The sequence below is a fragment of the Paramisgurnus dabryanus genome, chromosome 1 (genome assembly GCF_030506205.2).
Source record: "Paramisgurnus dabryanus chromosome 1, PD_genome_1.1, whole genome shotgun sequence".
NCBI classification, from domain to species: domain Eukaryota; kingdom Metazoa; phylum Chordata; class Actinopteri; order Cypriniformes; family Cobitidae; genus Paramisgurnus; species Paramisgurnus dabryanus.
In genome coordinates, this window is record NC_133337.1 from 60,109,296 (window position 1) to 60,121,083 (window position 11,788).

At 37.2% G+C, this 11,788-nt stretch overlaps 1 protein-coding gene across 5 annotated transcripts in view; it reads right to left on the reverse strand.

Moving 5' to 3' along the window:
- ccser2b (coiled-coil serine-rich protein 2b) overlaps nt 1-11,377 on the reverse strand; it is a 158,837-nt gene extending 147,460 nt beyond the window's left edge. For all 5 annotated transcript variants that reach the window (XM_065242656.1, XM_065242655.1, XM_065242653.1 and 2 more), the window contains exon 1: nt 11,140-11,377. The gene's annotated coding sequence lies outside the window, so the exon portion shown is untranslated. The remainder of the gene's footprint in view (nt 1-11,139) is intronic.
- Between the last annotated feature and the right edge of the window lie 411 nt (nt 11,378-11,788).

Below are 11,788 nucleotides of genomic sequence, written 5' to 3' on the forward strand. Positions count from 1 at the left end.
CGTGACTTCCCACCCGTGAACTCATACTAGATCGTGAGTCGTGGTTTTGAAGTCGTGATTTACGGGTTACAGGTTGCCTGGAACGCAGCATAAGCATATAGTTAAGGATGGAAGAATGACACATGTCCAACTCAACAGTACACTTTAAAAAATAAGAATTTGTAACTATATTTTTAAAGTTATTTTACTTCCAGACTATATTATTTTACTTTACATTTTACTTACAGACTATGATAAATTATTTGGAGAACTGTTGAATGGAAGGTTGGGAAACCAAAACCTTTTATAGCACCTTTATTTTGAAGAGTGCCCAAACTAAATATGCAGTTCCTTGTGCAGTGCGGGGGACCAAACAAGAGTAAAATCTCCAAAACCCTAACATGGCAAACAGGAAAACCCCACCAAACATGCACAATGCACGATCTGCAGTACCAATCCACAAACAAATTCATGTGACTTCCAGAAAAGTCGAAGCTCAGAGAAGATGCCGCAGTAAGTTGCAGTACAGTATATCCTTTGCTAACCAGCGGAGACCGCAACAGCAGGTCAGTTATGATAAATCCAAAAATGTTTTGGATCTCCTGTCTAGATTAAAGTCACCTTCATTTAAAAATGTAACCAACAACGCTCAACTTACCACACAGCTCTTTAAATAGCCATTGGTATAACTATATGAAAAGCAATCAGAGAGATGTTGAATTAGTTATTATTCCATCCATTTAGAGCTCTTGTTAAAGTTTTCTATATTTCAAGATCAGATCAGATCATGATGCATCCTCTAACTTCCAAAAAAAGAAAGTATTCATCTCACAGTCATAAGATTATGCATCATTGTATTACACATATTTATTTCCCATAAGCACATTCCTTACAAGACATTCTGTATTATCTCCTAAAAGTTTTAACAATTAAAAGTGGTGTGTGTAAATTTTAGCAGCATCTAGTGGTGAAATTGTGAAGTGGCTCACCCCTCAATTTCAAAATGCATATGGTAGCCACCAAGGGCCAAACATGTCGTCTGAAACAACTTAGGAAACAAAACATGCTCTGTAGAAAAGTTTGTCAGTTTAGGGCTACTGTAGAAACATGACGGCGACTTCCATGTAAGGACCCACACGGTGTATTTTATATAAAAATGGTTAATTCCAAGGTAATAAAAACATAACAGTTCATTATGTAAGGTCTTTATACACAACTGGTAATATAGTTATGTATATTATATTGCATTTCTGTCAAGGGATAATTCTAAAAGTTAAACCCGGGATACACTGCAGGATTTTTGCACTCCTATTAGGGACGCACCGAAAGGAAATTTCTTGGCCGAAGCCAAATAAAATGAAAGACGAAGACCAAATACAGAACCAAATAAATTTTTTTAGCTTTCATTTTGCTAATTAATTTGCCAAACTGCGCAAAATCCAAGTAACCTATTTATAACTCTACCTTAAGAAACTTGCAACAGCGCTTATGCAGCACTGTACTGTATGGTGAGCAGTGGATATGCGCTTGCGTGCACGGTCAAGCACGAGCAAAGGATGAGAGTAATGCCGAGTTCAGACTGCACGACTTAAGCACTGATTTTTACTCACCGACAGGTTTTGAGAAATCGCAGACAAATGCCCAAAATCACAGGCAAATCGATGCTTGTGCACGTGATTGACAGTCACACAGTGTGAATTATCAAAGACGCAATCTGAGAGAATCGCAGACGAGTCACCGACACCTGTGAGATATTTGGCATGCTAGATATCTGAACCTGTCGCCGATTCAAAATCATGCCGTGTGAAATGTGTTTTGACTGAAAATAACATTGGCGATGACCTACAGCCAATGAGAGAGCAACATACAGGGAAGCTGAAGGTTGGGGGAGGAGTCTCCCCAACCATTTCCTCCTTCATAATCTTTATTTCTTTTTCTTTTTTCTGCTGCAAATGAGCGCACATGCAATTTGTATGGTAAGGTTCTTGCGGGCTACCATTTTTAATAATAATCCCAGTTTCACGTGAGAACTCCAGTCTTAGAGGCGTGACCTTGCATTGTTTCCTTGTCACCTCTAGTGTAGGTTTGGTTGCAAGACTTTGTTTGCGGACCGGGACAAAGTTGTCGACGATTCTTCTTATGGTCATGCAGTTTAAAATCCCTTCCGCCAATCCATCATGCAGTCTGAAAACAGCAGCGACTGAACGCTACCCCAGATACACACACTGTGAAAAGATCTGTGACCCGACCACTTTGAAAATCATGCAGTCCGAACTCTGCATATAAGACGGCAGCAAGATTGACAGGAGATGACAGAGAAATAAGCGCTCAACAAAGTGGTCTTACAGAAAGCTTATTGTTAATAAACATTTAATTTCTCATTTAATATAAGCGTGTTTGTCATTGTAGGACTTTAGGAAGTCTTTATTACATACTGCAGTTGCTGTAGAAAGTTTCTCGTTCTCTGTGCTTGTGGATTCAGATCGGCGCCGCTGTGTCTTTCACATACACTGCATGGTGTTCAGGAAGGTAGGGCTGTGCAAAAAATCGACTGCGATTATCATGCGCAGTAAAGCCGGTTCGGTGATTAGTATTAAATCGCCATCAGCTGCTTTCAGATGGAGCGGCATTTATTGCACAGACCCGTAGTTCACCGAGAAGCTAGGCAAAATCGGGTTCATAATCGAGGAAAATCGATTCCGATTATCTATGCGATTTTGCCTAGCTTCTCGGTGAACTACGGGTCTGTATAATAAATGCCGCTCCATCTGAAAGCAGCTGATGGCGATTTACTTCTAATCACGGAACCGGCTTTACTGATGACACGCGCATGATAATCGCAGTCGATTTTTTGCACAGCCCTACAGGAAGGATGTCCTGATTTTGAATGATAAATGAAACTTGTAGTGTTGTATGTTTCCACGCCTTTCTCTGACGCTTTACAATGCTTTCACCAACATGTTTGCGGCATTTGCGTGTCTCTCACTCCCCGTTGGTTGTTATTTGATCGTGTCATCAAAAACCTTATTATTTGGTAACATTTATTCTGCCTTTTCACTTGCTGGGCCGAACACCAAAAATTAGTTTTTTTGTTATTTTGTCTTAATAATTTTGGTTGTGGAAAATTTGGTGCATCCCTAACTCCTTTAAGATCTTTACTTTATCACACTGTGCAAAATGAATCGTTTAAACTTGGAAACAACAAGCATGTAGAGTGTACGATGATGACATCTATTGAATCTGAGGCTTTGATGGTTGCGTCACACATAAGCGCAATATCACCAGCATGCGTTAGTGGTAGTGGCTATTTTTAAAGACGGGAGGACAGAACTTCTAGCCACCACTGCTGTGTGTCATAGTGTTTAGAGCATTAGATTCACTGGAAAGCATGACAAATTCTACACTGCTACCCAGTATCTACATTACCACAAGATTTAGATTAAAAAAAATGCACTGATAATGCTATTCATCTGTTGTTGATATACTTTTGAATTTTGTATAATTGTTATCATCAGTACTAGCAAAGATAATATTTGTGGTTATACAAGCTAAATGTTAGAACAGTAAAAACTCGTATATATAATTTTAAGACAACATTACAAAGACATTAATATATTACTAACGTGATTGGCCTGCTGCAAAAATCTTAAAAAACAGCACAATGTAAGCTCTGTTAGTACAGGGTCTCTGAACATATCTTAATGATTACAGAGATAAGACGACACATAAAACTTGCAACCTCTCTCGAGTTTGCACATCCGGACAACTCTTCACACATCACAGGTTGTACATTTGGGTTTTATCGATTCTGCCATCACTCCGCTTTAAATCTCCCGTAGCGGAAACTGAAGAGCAGCCTTGAGTCAAACGCAGAAGTTAAGCGTGCATAGAGTCCATTTCTGACACTATCAGAAAATGTATCGTAGGCCATCTTTAAACCTCTCTTACTGTACAGGACCAATGATGAAAAGCCACAATCACAGAAATTGCGACAATTGTTTCAAGATGGCAATCATTCGTCTGGGACAGCCAAAAATCATGCTTTACACAATGCACTTTTAAAGTTAATTAAGGCTGATGGCTTCAACTATTACCAACTATTGGTCAGACTGGTTCTACAAAAAGAAAACTTCTGCAAAATAGTCAAACACTGCATGCAAAGGTAAAAGAGGAACTAGAATAATAACTACACAACACATAATCTGTACATTCTATGAAAACTCATAGTAAGTTTCCAGTGTAAACTAGCTTACATTGAACTTACTGATTGTATCGTACAAATAACTACAACTATTGAAGAATGATTTATTAAAAATATTTGGGGTCTATAACAATGTAATGCAATACAATTATGATTTCAGTGTTGTTTTATTTTGTAAAGTACACAACACTCAAATATTTATCTCACATTGACAGTGAGTAGACATAAAACACAGGAAAAAAATAGAGCACAACATTTTAAATAACACTTTTATGTCAGCTATTTAAAACAATTATGAATCATTATTAATAAGTAAGGAATAATTGACGATGGGCCATTGAATTATAGGAAAATAATGCACACCCAACGGGCAATGCAGCACGACGTGAAGCGGAGTGCCGTTACACCGCAGGTGTGCATTTTTTTTTTTCAAATAATTCAAAGGACCGGAGTTAATTATTCCTCTTATACCACGGTTACCACAAACATTGCTCTCGTGCCTATTTTTAAAGCATTTGACAAGTTAGGTGTGCGGTTATCAGAAATTAATGCATACCCACGGAACATTTCTCAGCCAATCAGAATACAGCATTCAACAGACCCGTGGTATAATAATTATTAACAAATTAAGAAATATCCTTTTTTTTTAATCATGGCCTTTGTGGTTTGATAAACACACTTAGTTAAGTTATACCTGGATTTCTTTTTATCTGTTTGATTGATGATTTGCTAAAGCAGTGGCGGAAACACAACTTTAGTTGTCTTTTAGGTTAATTACAAAACTCCATGGGATGGTTTTCCGGACAGGGATTATTTTAAACCAGGACTAGGCCTTAGATTAATTAGAAAATATAACTGGTTTTAACAAAAAGCCTTATTAAAAACATTACTTGTGTGCATTTTGAGGCAAAACAAATGGCACTGATGTATTTTAAGATATGTCAGTGCAAGTTGTTTTAAGTTTGGACAGCTCTTACATTTATGTTAGTCCAGGACAAGTCTAATCCCTGTCCGGGAAACCGCCCCAATAATGTGATTAGTGAAAAATGTGGATTTATCATTGCAATTAAAATAAAAATTTGATATAGAATGGCGTTAAAGAGCTAAAGAGCATCTGACTGGACAAGATAGTTGATGAGAAGTTGAAGTGTAGGGTGAAGTTATAAAATATTATAGACAAGGTATGACTAGGTTTTGAATGCTTATATCTTCTGAATGAGAATTTTGTCAGTGTTTTGGACCATACCAGTTTATATTCATTCTTAAGTCTAATATATTTATACTAAAAGAAAATAAGTTACATTTAAACTTCACAAGGGCTTTACATTTTCGTTTTAAGTCTTCGATGCAGACATATTTTAATCTTTGGTTTGCACAGACATACAAAACATGTAATCTTTACAATTGGTTTCCTTAAAAGACTTTAACTTGAACAAAGTGATTCTGTCGTCATGCCGTGCTAAAGTAAATATGCTAAATTTGAAACTGTTCCTCAAACAATGCTACATGGCTTTAAATAACTTGAAATACAATAAGTGATATGAGCTGCAGTTACTGTACTTCAAAAGTTTAGAGTCCAGTCACTAGTGTCATTTATGTTTATGCCAACAGATGACCTAAAGACGGTTTGGTCTATAGGACGTGTACAAGGAGCTGTAAGCATTTGCTGATAGAAATACATGCACTATGTCAACAGTACTTTAGCCAGGTCTGCAGGTGCCAGACACACCCTGTTTTGTCTGTATTTAACACTGCTACTGTTGTACATGGACCCAGAGCACCTGTTGTGAACAAAACAAAACATCATGGTTTGTCCAATGAATCCACATTACAGCTGCCTGTTCACAGAACAAACAGGTAACAATAACCAAGCCTTCATGCAAATAATAGGGACAAATTCATTTACCAGCAGGTGTAACGGATGAAAACAGAGCAGGCAGGAAAAGGCATGTCAAGGATGACAGACAGAGTCAAGTCAAATTTATTTATTTAGCCTACTGCTTTTTTACAACGTTGCATTGTTTCAATGCAGCTATTTTATAATCTAATAAAGCAGTTTTAGTTTTCATTGACTATTGGACATTTAGTCAGTTAATATAATAAACAACAGATGTCCTATTGACCCAGGCATGCCTTTCCATCTTACATGGAAATGGCCCTTAAATAAAAAAAAAATACAAATACTACTAAATTGGAACATTGGTGACCGATTTATTTTTAATGCTCTAGGCCAGTGGTTCTCAAACTTTTTCAGCGTGCGGCCCCCCTTGTGTATGGTGCATTCCTTCGCAGCCCCCCCAAAGAAAATTTATGACAAAAACTGTTCTAAAATGTAACATTTTAATTAAACAAAACATATTAAGTTATACAAAGTAGTGCTGTTGGTTAGTAGCCTTATTTTTTAAGTTTAATTACACAGAATTCATGATAAATTAATGTATTTTATAAAATGTCATAAAACTGGGCCCCCCGGCACCATCTCACGGCCCCCCTGGGGGCCCCGGACCCCAGTTTGAGAACCACTGCTCTAGGCATCTGCATCAAAAAATCCTCATGTTAAGTCTCTCTCAAAATTATTTTAAAATACAGGGTAAAACAATCTAACAGTTAGATTTTTTATATAATATTGTTCATTGCCTAAATCTTGTTTGTAGGATTGACAATAATTGACCATCACAATGTTGTTTACCAAGTCCAATGCATTCATAGCTTTTACAGGTTGCAGCTTTAAAATTGGGCCAAAACAGAATATCATACTACGGTTATTATATTCTTGGTTATGTTGGAACAGTTTTGGACTGATGACTAGTGACACCTCACTACGTTTTCAAACAAAGCTTATACATTACACAAACAAAAAGGCCTTACAAAAACAAGCATTTTGGCCTAATGTACACTCACAGTTGGTACCCTTTAAAAAAATACACATTTGTACCTAAAGATATTGGTACGCAAAATGTACATATTATTGTTACAAAATGCATGTACCTAAATGGTATACATAAGGACCATTTTAAAGAGTACCAATTCTAACATAAGCAGAGCTGGGACTGCGTCTTACCATGCCTAAACATCCTCTAGCCTGCCCAGACTACTGCACATTGTGTACAAACCACACCCACCCTACCCACACAAGCCCAGTCAGAGAGGTCACATGAATTATCTATGGAGATGAGATATCAAATATCAGAGACACCCAAGAATGGCAAAAAGGAGAGTAACATTCAATTCAGGCAATGACAGGGTTTGTTTTTATGTTCAATGTATGAGGGACCTACAGCAAATGATATTATGAATATTTGCCAAAGACATTAAGTACATTAAATACTTTATCCAGCAAGTTCTGAACGAGATGCGACATCCCAGACTAACTAACATTAGTAAGGCTTAACTGGCAGATTGTATGAGATACTAAAAGGCGACTAATCTACTTCCTATATTGAAAAGAAAACCAAAGATTGTGCAAAGCTCAGATAGCAAATTATTTGTAAAGTCCAGACTAACAGACATTTAAAAGCAGTTTGCATTATTCAAGAGATGAATGGGGTCATGGATCATTACATGGATCATAAAAGATCACTTATTGTCTCATAGTTTGCTCACATTTGCTCTTTCTTTTTGCAGCTAGATGTCTGTCACAAACCTTAAAGGCGCTCTAAGCGAATCTGTGTGATGTCACTTCTTGTTGACGTTCAAAGTGTTGTCAGAGCGACCACCACTCCCAAATCCTTCTTGTCGTTTATTGGCTGGAACACTTTTTTTATGTTTCATGGTGGTAGGTTTGACAACTTTGTTTTTGTTGCAGTTTGTGGAGCCTGAGCTGTCTACAGAGACCACGTTTTTTACAGTGTGTTCAGGGGACAGGGAGCTAGCAGATAGTGAGGAGATGTTTACTGTATGAAACAAAAAATGTTTTATGGCCTAAAACGTGTGAATTCGCTTATGGCGCTTTTCCATTGCATAGTACCCCACGGTTTAGTTTAGTTTGGGTCGGGTCAGCTCACCTCACTTTGGAGTGGTTAGCTTTTCCATCGAGTTTAGTATCACTTCGTAGTGGGAGGGATTATAGGCGTGTCGTTATATTTGCGCTGCATAATGCTGTAACATTATACAAGTGAGAGCGCCGTTGTATATTCCCATACATTCATTTATTTATCAGTCCGCCACAATTAAAATTGGCCACCACAAATAGATGTTTGCTCATCGCGTTTATCACTACCTCGGTCTCACATGACAATTTCTGTTCAAACACCGGTTGCGTCATTCGGTACTACGTACTGCACCCAATGGAAAAGCTCCCAAAAGTAAGCTGACCCGACCCAAACTAAACTAAACCGTGGGGTACTATGCAATGGAAAAGCGCCAATAGAGCACATTTAAGCATCACAACCCATGTCTGACATTAAAAATATCACATTTGTTTTGATTTATTCATTATTAACTAGAGCCCGACCGATTTATTGTTTGCTGATTTTATCAGCAAATATGAGCCTGTCGCAGATATATCTGTATTGGTGTATATGCAGCAGATATGCCGCCGATATTATTGTTATTTTATAAAAGATAAAATGCTTTAAAATGGTGTAAGTACTTGTTTGTCCAGCAAAGCGCACTCCATTGTTTGCTATTGCCGACCCAGGTCACTCACCGTAGTGACACCAGCCAGCCAATCCTTTCACTTCAGTCTTTGAGTCTCTTGTTCAGGTGGCAGAAGTCAAGTAGTGCTGACATTTTTACACCCATTATATAGACACGTTTTGGTCGATCAGATCATAAGTGGATGAGAGAGAGACACATTTCCGTATTTTTTGTCAACATTTTTTGACCGCGTCTGCCCTGAATACTTCGAGAGGATGTCATGGGCAAGTTGTTAAAACAGGGGCGGAAGAAAAGACGCATTTAAACCAAGGGGCATCTTTCCGATCTCTCTGATGAAGCCAATATGGAAGTGACTTAAACTGCAATTCTTCCACTGGCCGCTGGCACCAAATAGTAGTCAATTCCCATAGACCCCCATGTTAAAATGGCCAACTTTACAGTAAAAAAATAATGTGTTTACAGTCTGGCACAAAAAGTGTTTTTGGTCTTTATAGCCAATTTTGCACTTCATGACAACTGTGAGGGGGGTAAATTATTTTGTAACTCATCTGTTTAAATTAAATTAAGCCTTAAAGTTGTGCATAATTAAGGGCGTGACCAATTGAGTGACAAGTGAAATGCCACTGCTGTCACTAGAGTCGAGCAAGGCGGGCGTGGTTTCAGCAACCAGCCACCTCAGCTTCACCCATGTCCCGCCCTTTTATCCATTTTCAGTTATCTGCAAGTGATGCGCGGTGACACGCAGCCAAGATGGCGATGGCAGGCACCGCATACACTCTAAAAACAAGCGGTGCTATATAGAACCAAAAGTGGTTCTTTGCTTGTAATCATAGAAGAACCATTTTTAGTGCCATATAGCACTGGTGAAGCACCTGTAAAGCACCTGTGTAGAACCATATAGGGGCCATATAGCACCACATATGGTTCTACATAGCACTATATGGTTCTACACGGGTGCTTTACAGGTGCTTCACCGGTGCTATATGGCACTTAAAATGGTTCTTCTATGATTACGAGCAAAGAACCACTTTTGGTGCTAAATAGCACCGTTTGTTTTTAGAGTGTACTATTGGCTTCAAAAAAGCTCCTCACAAACCTATGGGTGATGTCAAGGACACTACGTCCATATTTTTTTACAATTTATGGTTTAAAAAGACGCACACTAATGTTAGTATGTTTGTGTTGTTACTAAACATGCTCATACCTTTGCACATGCAAATGTGAGGTCTTTCTCAGATATTTCAGAGCCATTTATGAAATAAGCTTGCGCAACTTTCACACCCTCACAAAATGAAACAAAAATGAAAGAGATGGAGAGCAAACACTTTTTTATCAATGAAAGTCTAAAGTCCATGCAGAACACTGTGGGTTCACGTTAAAATTCAAGACTGATATAAAAACGTTGTCAAGCCCTTCTTTTACATAACTTACTTATGTGTTTATGTATATATACAGTATGTTCTGTTTATGTATATACAGTATTTCATTTGCAGTACCAGTCAAAGGTTGGACACACTTCCATTTGTGTACAAACTTTTGACTGGTAGCCTACTGTATATAAAATACAGTACTGAAGTATAATATATTGTACTAGATGTGTGTTGTGCTATAATATACACATAATGAATATTTTTTTTTTATTTCATAATTCTGTCTGATCAGGGACATTCTGATAAGTGCACACCAAGTAATACTAAACTTTTAACATTACTTGATGCTTAACTGCCAGTATAATTTGCCCAATAACAACACTGGCAGATTTCATAAAAACATATCTTTTCAAAAGGCATTACAAAAAAGTTGTAATATTACTTACTGAAAAATTACTTTTAAAAAAGTGAATAACCACCTAACAAGTGGCACCACTGCAAACTGAAGATAATTCCTGTAAATCATTTAAATAATATGAATATAATAAAATATAAATTTTTAAATGAGTCAAAATATAGTTGTCAAAGTATGATTTATGTTAAAAATATATTTTATGAAAATGTTTATTTTGCTGCTTTACTTTATAATATGAAATATACAATTATATTTTATCATCTGCATTATATAGAAATGTCGTGCATACAAAATACAATAAACATTACAATTACTTTTAGTAATAAGATCGCTAATAGCACTGTTTATAGTTCGAGTAAGCATATGTTTTTTTCTATAGGAATAGTGTACATTGCAGTTAGACTTTTCCCATCTTTTTAGCATCTGCTACAGCAGCTATACCGACTCAGCACTGTAAACAAAGCCTAGACCGACTGCACATGATCAGGCTACTATGAGTAAGCTATACAACCTATAGTAAAGCAACATAAATAACATCAGCAACAGAGACATACAGTTATAGAGAAGATCCATACCTTATTTGATGGGCTGCGTGAACAATTTCATCCGATTAAAGGAGAACACCACTGGGCGTGGGAATCCAGAAGTGCTGTTTTCAAAGTATCCACCCTGAAACTCAGTCGATATTTGTAGTCAATGCATTGTACGACTGTAAGTTCACTTAATATACTGTATTATTGGGACGGGCCCCTGACTAACTGCATGTCCTACCGGCACGAGAACATTGATTGCTGTGTAAGGACAGCTGACACTGACGTCAGCATTCCAGCGCCCCACGGGATGTGAAATAGGCGGGGATTAGATCTATGCCACAGATTGGTCAGGTACAAGCTGACTAAATAATAATTCTCATATTTTAACTCTTGACTATTTTTATTCAAGTTTTTTTTTCATTATTATTGTTTAGGTTGTCCGTAAAGATACTGAAGCAGAAGACACTGTCACGCGTATTTGTTACTTTTTTATCCTCTTGTCATAATGGACCAACCACAGTCGTTTGTGGTTCCAGAACAATATACGTTTTAAATAATTAAAAAAAGATTTATAAAACATTTTTTATGGTATATTACTAATAGTTTGATTTTAATTATACGATGTGGTTTATGACTTTTTTACGTAATATATAAATACAATAAAAAAATGTAATGAGGCTGAATGGAAGAT